This window comes from Dendronephthya gigantea, unplaced genomic scaffold (genome assembly GCF_004324835.1).
Source record: "Dendronephthya gigantea isolate DGI-Jeju-01 unplaced genomic scaffold, DenGig_1.0 000037F, whole genome shotgun sequence".
Lineage (NCBI taxonomy): Eukaryota > Metazoa > Cnidaria > Anthozoa > Malacalcyonacea > Nephtheidae > Dendronephthya > Dendronephthya gigantea.
The window spans coordinates 1,759,543-1,772,667 of record NW_021163047.1 but is presented as its reverse complement, the minus strand read 5'-3'; the positions used below and the strand labels follow the sequence as shown (position 1 = coordinate 1,772,667).

Sequence of the window (13,125 nt, the reverse complement as noted above, 5' to 3'; positions counted from 1 at the left end):
CGTATATCTTCTATATTACCAAAAATGTTAACCTATATTTATTGTAATACAAGTATTTCTGAAATGTCCTAATCCCACACATGACAGATTTTTTAAAAAATAATTTTAATTCAAATCCACAGAATGAAAGTTGTGTGAAACACAAAATCCATCCTCAGCCTGCCAACAACTGTTATATTTATTATGTCCATGCATTCAGTCTCTTATTTCTTATATTCATATAATCATGTTTGCATATCGTAGGAACAATAGCGTACGAAAGAAATCAGTCATCATAAGACAAATATATGAATATACCCGACCACCCACCCCCCCCAATTAAGGTTCCAGCTACGACGCTGAAAACTCACAAATTTCTCACTAATGTTTTTGTTTCAATCCTTGCCGCACTCCAGTATATTGTAATGATATAATCTTTGTAGAGCATATGAAGTGATGGAGTGGCTCTGTCTATACACACAGTAGTAGCAATTTTCATGCCACGTCCGCGTCGTAGATTTGGTGCATCTTAAACTCGCTTTTTATTAAGTAAGTGGGGCTCACCAACTGCATAATATGTTGCACAAAAAATATTAACGACTGTTGCCGAATTTAGGTTAAGGCATGGTTGAGTATACCAACCATATAAGTAAACAGTCATTTACATAGTATGCGCAAATATATAGTGTTATGGTCGTAAATTTTATATGTATTGTTAATAAAGGATTGTTATGTAAATGTTAATATAGTGTAATATCATATAGCATAGGAAATCGAGGTTTTGAGGTAGCACGTAGTAGCAACCGCGAAACCTAAGTTCCACATAATAACGTCAGCGGACGCGGAAGCTGTGAAGTTCACATGAGAAAGCTTATATTTTGAAATGTAATTTGTTAAACAACCGAATGGATTTCAGATGGTGGATTGTGAAAAGCATTTAGTTTTACTCGGGAAGACATTCAGTCGAACTAAGCAATGTCTCATAGTGATAGTCGAGCGCAAAGCGAAAATTTTTATATTCTAGAAATCCTATGGCTGTGCGAATAATTCCGCATAGGCCTAAGTATTTAAGAAAGTCGGTAATTTGGCGACTAACTAAAAAAAATTTCGTCGAGGATGCATTTGGAGATTTATGCAATATTGCCGCATTATTTACCGCATTATTTTTGACAGTAATTACCCAAACCGCAGGGAATGTTTCAGGAATGCATTCTACGGTTAGGAATGGTAAAGACGATTTAGCTAAAGTTATAAAGAAATTTGAAGAGACTCTTATCGGTGAAACAAATGAAACCTACGAACGCTTTTAGTTTAACAGGCGTGTCGGTGAAACAATCGAAGAATATAAAGCTGCAGTTTCTGCAAGTATCTTCAAGCAACATTGCTATGAGATTGAATCTATTGGAAATATATAAAAGGAAAGTCAGTGCGAAAAACGTTTTCGCAAAGTTTCGCCGGGAATTTGGCGAAGCAACGAAACAACAACAAAGAAATTAAAATGCATGCTAATATATATAAACATCGTTGCTAAATCACCCACGCATGTCCAATACAGGGTGTATAAAAAAAAATGTCCCAAATGTAAAAATTCCGTTTTTCAGGATATTTTGCAGAATTTGGCAAATTTTTGTGTTCCTAGAGATAGTTAAGACTTATCTGGTATACCTAGGCCAAGTTTGGTTTTTCAGTAACAAAATTATGTTACCGGGGGGGTGGTTCCTTTCCACTGATATTGAGAGGGCTTGCGCGCGAAAATGTGAAGCTGTAATTGAGATATTATTTAGCTGTCTAAAAGTAGGAAAGCTTTTTAATAAACTGTCAAACTTTGCATCAAATGTGGTTCATAATCACAACTACGTAAAATAGACAATAAATACTTCCTGGCATCACTGTTACTTTCCTGGTCAAAACGTTGAGAAGCTCTCTAACTTTGATAAAATTGTTGTCTTTGCTTTCATGGTATTTGAATTTGAAACATGAAAAGCAATTATTGAAATTATTGGGTTGCTTGGCGGCTCCACTCAGTTTGTGATTTAATGCGCAGGAGAAAAAAATGTTGTTTGTATATCATATATAAGTTGAACAAATATTTCCGGGACAATCAGCAATACTAACAATTAACAAAGGTAATCTTAATACTAAGACTAATTAATCCTGAAACACTGAACACTAACTCACCCCCCGTAAGGTTGAAATGTCAGGAAAACTGAGGAATTTCCTATGCACGCCAAGGAATACTTGAATTGTTTCACAGACAGTCACGTGATTTTTGTGGTGAAAAATCAAAACTCGCTCATCCAAACACTGGAATATCTTTGTGATAAAAATACCAAATAAATCCTGATATTTCTTCTGGTAATATCATCGTTTAATACATTTCTGATATCAGATCTGTTGTACTTGGAATAAAAAGGTATTACTTTGTTTTGATTGTTTTTATAGTGTATATTTATTTGTACAATTTGGTGTTAAATTTTGCAATATTCCCTCACAGACTTGGTATGTACTGTAATATATACTGGTAACTACAACATTAAATATTTATCAATAAGTCATTATTAATTTATAATAAATATTTCAAACTTTTAATAGAAAAAACAATATATTAGCAACACTTGATGAACTGTTTAATGTTTATCATCTTGTGATGAACACTCACCCACACATGAAGCATAGTTATGTCTCAGTCATTTTGTGTAACTGTGTGTCATGTAATGTTTGTTTTTTCTCCATACATGAGGAAATTGAAATAAAGACAATGGCCTTCTTGTCAAATTCAATGTTATATTGTTACTAGAAATACATTCATGCAGCAACCCCTCACCATTTCAAACGAAGCAAAATATTTCCTGAGCTAGTTTCTAAGTTCTATTTCATGATCTAAGTTCTAGGGAAAGGGAGTTTAACTAATAAATATAAAAAATACAAATATGAGAGCAATCATGAGAGGTATTAATTGTGCAAGTGTGAATTGATGCATTTATCATTATTAGTCAGTGACTCAGTGTACATATTTATATTCAGACATGTACAGTAACTATACAGCCTGGGGTATTAGGTTGGTTTAAATAAATTAAAAAAGAATTAGTTCTACTTCTTCTTACTAGGTTATTGGATCAATTTTGAAAATAACTACATTCTGCCCAACAACAGCACACTTCTGTATCAAGTCAAAATTTCATGATCATTATTAATACCATTCTTACTTTAGTAATATCAAAATGAGAAACTCAGCTATGTTATTACAAACTAATGACATGTGTGGTTTTTCAGGAGTTTAACTCAAGCTTCACCCTTAGTAATTTCACTAGTTAAATATTACTTATATTTACAAGTTTCCAGTCCAGTATTCAAGATGTCTGAGAGGTCAAAATATCAAGTTTTATAGCAAAATTTATCTACTTCTGAGAATGTCATAATGAAAAATGTTATCACACTGAGGAATATAGATTTTCTTGATATATATTATAAATAATTTATTGGCAATAACTATTATTCTTACATCTACACTTGTGTCATCATGTGCCCTGGTATGAAATTGAAGCCCGAAGAGTCAAAATGAAATGAAGAATTTACTATTCATATGCGTTTGCAGAATTTATATTTCAATTTACATCAGGGCTGCTTATTTGAACATGAATATATTATCCCCCCACCCACAATTAATCTTCTAGCAACAAGGGTGAAAAATGTTAGCCAATCAGTGCGTTTGTTTACATTTTTCGTTCTTGACCAATCAGAATGCGCGAAATTCAAAATGTGTAAACAAAAGGAGTGGGAAAATAACACCATCTTCTAAGCCCTCTGTGCCATTCGATATTAAACTTTTCACTTCAAAACTAACAAATTGTGACAAAGCGTGACTTTTTCTTTAATTTCGTCGTGGGGATTTTTTAAATTCGATCTACAATGAGAAATATTTATGTTTCAATAACCGTGTGTCAACGCGTGTAAAATAGCAGACACCCTAATAGCCTGTCTTTAAAACGCATATGAAATACTTTGTCAGACTCTATAAATTTTGTACTTTAAACGTATTTCCTTCCAGTAGACTGACTATTGTGTAGTAAAAACCCTATTCTGTGGTACAGAGTAATACCTTTCCCGTCGGAAACGTCAGAGTTACAAGTGTAAGTGTTGTGGCTTCTTGGAAAAGGAAACTAAAGCAACGGAATGTCAGAGTCAGTCAGACCCTCGCCCAAGGGTTATTTTCTCCACGAAATTGTTTACTGCTGTTTAATTCTGTTTGTTTTCTGCATCATCGTCGTAGTCATCATTTTCAGGATCACTTTTTTCGTCGCTGTGATCGCCTCTTCAACATTGATCGCAGGGGAAAACAGCGTTGTAATTTGCTGTCTTACCAAGAGCTTCAACTTTCGCCAAAGACGTTGCTTGACAAACTGGGCAATGGCTAATGTTAGGCAGAACACATTCAATGTGAAACGAATGTCCACATCCACGGAAAGCATTTCAAAGGGGGTTCACTTTTTTGCAGGTAGGCAAATCGCATTTTCTATGGTGGAAATATTTTTGAAGTACTTTTACCTTTTAAGGATTTATATTATATATATAATATATATAATATATATAGATATATATATTATAATATAATATAATATATATAATATATATATAATAAATATATTATATATATATATATATATATATATATACAATTTGGTTTTCTCCTTCAGCCGTATAGTGCTCAACACTAAAGTGGAGCTGGGTTAAAATTTGAAATGAATTGGAGATTATATATCCGTATCTTAAACCTAATAACAAACCTCTATATATTCACAACGAGAGCAACCACCCACCAAGTATTATTAAAAACATCCCTCTAGCCACCGAGAAAAGACTTAATGAACTTTCCTCAAACAAAGAATCTGATGAAGCATCACCTGAATACCAACGTGCATTAGAAAAAAGCGGCTACAACTACAACTTAAAATACAAAGAGCTTAACAACCATAACCCTGAGCGAAGATGTAGACGTAGGAACATTACGTGGTTTAACCCTCCATTCAGCAAAAACGTCGCCACAAACGTAGGACGTAAGTTTAGAAATATTGTGAAAGAATCCTTCAAGAGCGGTCATATTTTGCATAAAATTTTCAATAAAAACACCCTGAAAATTAGCTATTCGTGTATGCCCAATTTGGAAAGGAAAATTAACTCCCACAACAAATCAATCCTTAGAGAAACCCCACAACAAGGGGAAAGAATGTGTAATTGTAGATCCAAACCCAATTGCCCCATGAAAGGAGAATGTTTACGCGATAATGTCATTTACCAGGCCACTGTGAAAACCAATGACGCAAAGGAGACATATATTGGCCTTACTGGTGATCAGTTCAAAACACGTTATAACAATCATACATGTTCATTTCGAGATAATAACAAGAGAAACTCGACAGAGCTAAGTAAATACATTTGGTCCCTAAAGGATAATAACATCAGATACGCTATAGATTGGAAAATAATGGCTCGTGCAAGCTCGTATTCAAATATCGGGAAAAAATGTAATTTATGCATAATGGAAAAGTACTTCATTATTTGTAAACCCGAGTATTGTACTCTTAACAAAAGAAACGAACTGACTAGTGCATGCCGGCATGCAAATAAGTTTTTAATTAAGAATGGATAGGTATCACACCACTATGAACGATCGGTACACGGGATATTCCAATTCAATCTGATCACGCACCTGAAGAGAGAGGAGCTTCAATAGGCCTCTCGAAACAGAACTGTAGTGCTTTAAATTTTTAAATTTTTAATGAACAATTTTTAGGTTTTAATCTCCAATTCATTTCAAATTATATATATATATATATATATATATATATATATATATATATATATATATATATATATATATATATATATATATATGCACATGCTAACTCAGATTTGCTTATCATGTCCCTGCCTTTTTTGAAATCAAAGATCTTTACAAGCATTGCATTACTGTTGGTGGCAGTATTCTCACTAAATGCAACTGTATGTTCCACTGAAACACCCCCCTCATTTGTTTTGTATTCTATTTACCTGTATGGGTTTGGTGGGGTTTCCACTGATGTCAACCCTAGTGGAAGCCCTTGATTGGTGATGATCTTCTCACTAAACAGGTTGAGAAGTTTCCACTTAGTGGTGTGTTTGGGTTGTCTTTGGGCTTGAGGTTGTTGAACTGCCATGTTGGGGTGGGTATATAAAAAGGGATTCAAACTTGAGGGTGAGGAATTCAGCTGCCTTTGCTATTAATTTACTAATTCTTTTGGAACTGAAATCAAATTTCATGGGTGGCACAACTACTGACTGGAGAGAATGTGCACCTCATGCTTACAGGCATCAATTTCTTTGCTTTGAATGCAATTTTATCAGCTGTGTTGGTCACCTTGGCCCACTGGCAAAGAAACAGCCCTCCAATGTTTGATACTGTACACCAAAACTTGGCCGCATATTTTGATGAATATCCAGTTGAGAACTCCCACTTTGTGTTGAGAAGGACCAAGATGACCGACACAACTGATGAAATTGCATTCAAAGCAAAGAAATTGATGCCTGTAAGCTGAGCTGCATTCCTTCCAGTCATTAGTCGTGCCACCTAGGAAATTTAATTTCAGTTCCAAAAGAATTAGTAGATTAATAGCAAAGGCAGCTGAATTCCTTACCCTCAAGTTTGAATCCCTTTTTCCCCACCCCAACATGGTTCAACAACCTCAAGCCGAAAGACAACCCAAACACACCACTAAGTGGAAACTTCTCACTTGTTTGGTGAGAAGATTATCACCAATCAAGGGCTTCCACTAGGGTTCACATCAGTGGAAACCCCACCAAACCCATACAGGTAAATAGAATACAAAATAAATGAGGGGGGTGTTTCAGTGGAACACAGTTGCATTTAGTGAGAATACTGCCACCAACAGTAATGCAATGCTTGTAAAAATCTTTAATTTCAAAAAAGGCAGCGACATGCTAAGCAAATCTAAGTTAGCATGTGCATATATGTATATATAAATATGACTACTTCAAAAATATTTCCAGTGTAGAAAATGCGATTTGCCTACCTGCAAAAAGTGAACCCCGTTTGGAATGTTTTCCGTGGATCAGGTGGATGTGGAGCCCCTACCTATTAATACATACATACATACATAAATGTGTTCTGCCCACTCATCTAACATTAGTCATTGCCCAGTTTGTCGAGCAACGTTGTTGGCAAAAAGTTGAAGCTCTCGGCGTTGGCAAAAAGTTGAAGCAATCAGCGTTGAAGAGGCGATCACAGAGCAACGAAGAGAGTGATCCTGAAGATGATGACGACGATGATACAGAAAACAAACAGAATTAAACAACAGCAAACAATTTCTTGGAAAAAATAACCCCTTGGGTAAGGTCTGGCTGACTAGTTCCCTCTTCCAAGAAGCCAACCGGATGTGAATCCAACCGGATGTTATATTTAATAATACTACACTTGTAACTCTGGCGTTTCCGACGAGAAAGGTATTACTCTGTACCACAGAATAGGGTTTTTACTACACAATAGTCAGTTCACTGGAAGGAAATACGTTTAAAGTACAAAAATTATAGAGTCTGACAAAGTATTTCATATGCGTTTTAAAGACAGGCTATTAGGGTGTTTGCTATTTTATGTGCGTTGACACACGGTTATTCAAACATAAATATTTCGCGTTGTAGATCGAATTTAAAAAATCCCCACGAGGAAATTAAAGAAAAAGTCACGCTTTGTCACAATTTGTTAGTTTTGAAGTGAAAAGTTTAATATCGAATGGCACGGAGGGCTTAGAAGATGGTGTTATTTTCCCACTCCTTTTGTTTACATATTTTGAATTTCGCGCATTCTGATTGGTCAAGAACGAAAAATGTAAACAAACGCACTGATTGGCTAACATTTTTCACCCTTGTTTCTTCTAGCTATATCCCTGATTTACAAGTACCTAGTTTTTAGTTCAAATCACTTCCCTAAAAAGTTTTCCTTGGGCGTATATCTTCTATATTACCAAAAATGTTAAGCTATATTTATTGTAATACAAGTATTTCTGAAATGTCCTAATCCGACACATGACAGATTTTTAAAAAAATAATTTTAATTCAAATCCATAGAATGAAAGTTGTGTGAAACACAAAATCCATCCTCAGCCTGCCAACAACTGTTATATTTATTATGTCCATGCATTCAGTCTCTTATTTCTTATATTCATATAATCATGTTTGCATATCGTAGGAACAATAGCGTACGAAAGAAATCAGTCATCATAAGACAAATATATGAATATACACCCCCCCCCCCCCAATTAAGGTTCCAGCCACGACGCTGAAAACTCACAAATTTCTCACTAATGTTTTTGTTTCAATCCTTGCCGCACTCCAGTATATTGTAATGATATAATCTTTGTAGAGCATATGAAGTGATGGAGTGGCTCTGTCTATACACACAGTAGTAGCAATTTTCATGCCACGTCCGCGTCGTAGATTTGGTGCATCTTAAACTCGCTTTTTATTAAGTGGGGCTCACCAACTGTGTAATATTTTGCACAAAAAATATTAACGACTGTTGCGGAATTTAGGTTAAGGCATGGTTGAGTATACCAACCATATAAGAAAACAGTGAATCAGTCATTTACATAGTATGCGCAAATATATAGTGTTATGGTCGTAAATTTTATATGTATTGTTAATAAATGATTGTTATGTAAATGTTAATAGTGTAATATCATATAGCATAGGAAATCGAGGTTTTGAGGTAGCACGTAGTAGCAACCGCGAAACCTAAGTTCCACACAATAACGTCAGCGAACGCGGAAGCTGTGAAGTTCACATGAGAAAGCTTATATTTTGAAATGTAATTTGTTAAACAACCGAATGGATTTCAGATGGTGGATTGTGAAAAGCGTTTAGTTTTACTCGGTAAGACATTCAGTCGAACTAAGCAATGTCTGACCGTGATAGTCGAGCGCAAAGCGAAAATTTTTATATTCTAGAAATCCTATGGCTGTGCGAATAATTCCGCATAGGCCTAAGTATTTAAGAAAGTCGGTAATTTGGCGACTAACTAGAAAAAATTTCGTCGAGGATGCATTTGGAGATTTATGCAATATTGCCGCATTATTTACCGCATTATTTTTGACAGTAATTACCCAAACCGCAGGGAATGTTTCAGGAATGCATTCTACGGTTAGGAATGGTAAAGACGATTTAGCTAAAGTTATAAATAAATTTGAAGAGACTCTTATCGGTGAAACAAATGAAACCTACGAACGCTTTTAGTTTAACAGGCGTGACGGTGAAACAATCGAACAATATAAAGCTGCAGTTTCTGCAAGTATCTTCAAGCAACATTGCTATGAGATTGAATCTATTGGAAATATATAAAAGGAAAGTCAGTGCGAAAGAGATTTTTGCAAAGTTTCGCCGGGAATTTGGCGAAGCAACGAAACAACAACAAAGAAATTAAAATGCATGCTAATATATATAAACATCGTTGCTAAATCACCCACGCATGTCCAATATTGTAGCAAGTATACCAATACTGCAATAGACAAAGTTATTTTATCATTGGCAGTTTATATTTTCGTGTTGTGAATACGAACATGAACGTATACCAATGGTAAAAGGGAAATTGTACCAATGTTGTAAGAGTTTTCGTATCGTCAATTGTGTCATGCTGCGATTGTCTCTTGCTGAGCACGGTCTCACGCATGCACGCCAAATGACCTTACCATTGGTAACATTCGTACGAATGGAAATTACCTTATATAACATTCCTTTACACTCGAATATACTAATATGACACCGTACCGCCGGCGTACGCTTCGCAATAATAAACTTAGAAGCCCATGGGTATAAAAAACGCGTAAGTGGAAACCAGTCTTAACTCACCGCGTGCAGTGAAAGTTAAAAATTTATGTCAGGAAAACTGAGGAAGTTCAGCTGCACGCCAAGGAATATTTGAATTTATCAAACAGACAGTAAACTGTCACTGCTTTGATAATTGTTATTCATGAATGATGCAGTCAAAAAACAAACGAATTAGTTCGTCATATTTCTTCTAGTAAAACGATATTTTAAAAGATTTCTGATGTTCGCTCTGTTGTATTTGGAATAAAAAGGTATATTCTGAATATTTCAATCTATTACACAATTTACTAGCTTACCCATGACTATAAATGCTGCCTGAAAGCATGATGTCAGTGTTCAGGTAAAACACACACATCAACAAGATGCACAGTTATGTCTGAGTCATTTTGTGCAACATTAACAGTCTTTCGTGTAATGTTGGCTGTTTCTTCATACACGAGCAAATCAAATTGTAGACAAGATTCTTCTTGTCAGATTCAGGGTTACTATTACAGACAGGTTTTTGTTGGTCAAATATATTAAATAAACACTAGATTGCTAGCTGTTGAGATACTTATCATGCCTGGAAGGCGAGCTCTTTGTTAAGTTTTTAGCCAGATTCAGACGTAATGTTTAGTCACTCTTAATTTAAACGCTGTGAAGTTCACATAAGAAAGCTTATATTTTGAAATGTAATTATGTTAAACCCACCGAATGGATTTGCGATGTAGGATTGTGAACAGCGTTGTTTTAGTTTTACTCGGTAAGACATTCAGTCGCACTAAGCAATGTCTGATCGTGATAGTCGAAGGGAAAGCGAAAATTTAACATTCTAGAAATACTATTGCGGTGCGGATAATTCTGCATAGGCTAAAGAATTTAAGAAAGTCGGTAATTTGGCGACTAACTGGAAAAAATTGCGTCGAGGACGGGAGATTTATGCTATATTGCCGCATTATTTACCGCATTATTTTTGACAATAATTATCCAAACCGCAGGGAATGTTTCAAGAATGCATTCTACGGTTAGGAATGGTAAAGACGATTTCGCTAAAGTTATAAAGAAATTTTAAGAGACTCTTATTGTTGAAACAAATGAAACCTACGAACGCTTTTAGTTTAACAGGCGTGACGGTGAAACAATCGAAGAATATAAAGCTGCAGTTTCTGCAAGTATTTTCGAGCAACATTGCTACGAGATTGAATCTATTGGAAATATATGAAAGGAAAGTCAGTGCGAAAAACGTTTTCGCAAAGTTTCGCCGGGAATTTGGCGAAGCAACGAAACAACAACAAAGAAATTAAAATGGATGCTAATATATATAAACATCGTAGGTAAATCACCCACGCATGTCCAATATTGTAGCAAGTATACCAATACTGCAATAGACAAAGTTATTTTATCATTGGTAGTTTATATTTTCGTGTTGTGAATACGAACATGAACGTATACCAATGGTAAAAGGGAAATTGTACCAATGTTGTAAGTGTTTTCGTATCGTCAATTGTGTCATGCTGCGATTGTCTCTTGCTGAGCGCGGTCTCACGCATGCACGCTAAATGACCTTACCATTGCTAACATTTGTACGAATGGAAATTACCTTATATAACATTCCTTTAAACTCGAATATACTAATATGACACCGTATCGCCGGCGTACGCTTCGCAATAATAAACTTAGAAGTCCGTGGGTATAAAAAACGCGAAAGTGGAAACCAGTCATAACTTACCTCGTGCAGTGAAAGTTAAAAATTTATGTCAGGAAAACTGAGGAGGCCAAGCTGCACGTCAAGAAATATTTGAATTTATCAAACAGACAGTAAACTAATTGATTTGATAATTGTTTTTTATGAATGATGCGGTCAAAACAAACGAATTAGTTCGTCATATTTCTTCTGGTGAAACGATATTTTAATAGATTTCTGATATCAGATCTGTTGTACTTGGAATAAAAAGGTATATTACTTTAATTTGATTGTTTTTATAGTGTATATTAAATCATTAATTTATATTAAATTTTTTAATATTCTCGTACCAAAACCTTAAATATTTATCAATAATTGATTATCAATTCAAGATAATACCGAAAATATATACCGAGACTGAATATTTCAAACTTTTAATAGGAAACACAATTTACTAGCTTACGCATGGGTATAAATGCTCCCTGAAGCATGATGTCAGTGTTCAGGTAAAACACACACATCAACAAGATGCACAGTTATGTCTGAGTCATTTCGTGTAACATTAACAGTCGGTCATGTAATGTTGGCTGTTTCTCCATACACGAGCAAATCAAATTGTAGACAAGATTCTTCTTGTCAGATTCAGGGTTACGATTACAAACAGACTTTGGTTGGTCAAATATATTGAATAAACACTAGATTGCTAGCTGTTGCGATAACTATCGTGCATGGAAGGCGAGCTTTTTGTTAAGTTTTTAGCCAGATTCAGACGTAATGTTTAGTCACTGTTAATTTAGACGCTGTGAAGTTCACATCAGAAAGCTTATATTTTGAAATGTAATTATGTTAAACCCACCAAATGGATTGCGATGTGTAGGATTGTGAACAGCGTTGTTTTAGTTTTACTCGGTAAGACATTCAGTCGAACTAAGCAATGTCTGATCGTGATAGTCGAAGGAAAAGCGAAAATTTCATATTCTAGAAATACTATGGCTGTGCGGATAATCTGCATAGGCTTAAGAATTTAAGAAAGTCGGTAATTTGGCGACTATAGCTGGAAAAAATTGCGTCGAGGATGGGAGATTTATGCTATACTGCCGCATTATTTACCGCATTATTTTTGACAGTAATTACCCAAACCGCAGGAATGTTCCCAAGAATGCATTCTACGGTTAGGAATGGTAAAGACGATTTAGCTAAAGTTATAAAAGAAATTTGAAGAGACTCTTATCGGTGAAACAAATGAAACCTACGAACGCTTTTAGTTTAACAGACGTGACGGTGAAACAATCGAACAATAAAAAAGCTGCAGTGGTCTGCAAGTATCTTCAAGCAACATTGCTACGAGATTGAATCTATTGGAAATATTTTAAAAGGAAAGTCAGTGCGAAAGAGGTTTTTTCAAAGTTTCGCCGTAAATTTAGCAAAGCAACGAAACAACAACAAAGAAATTAAAATGCATGCTAATATACAGGGTGTATAAAAAAAAGTAGACAATTTTGAAATGTTTAGAAACTATAAATTTATCAAATATCTCATAGATTTGTGCTAGTATGGTACTTTGGCATCTTCAGGTCATTCTAACACTAATAACAAACAGAAATTAACCT

At 35.0% G+C, this 13,125-nt stretch overlaps 1 protein-coding gene across 11 annotated transcripts in view; it reads left to right on the top strand.

The window, feature by feature from the left end:
* Positions 1 to 13,125, top strand: part of LOC114526137 — a 221,341-nt gene that overhangs the window by 150,263 nt on the left and 57,953 nt on the right. The gene's annotated exons all lie outside the window — the stretch shown is intronic.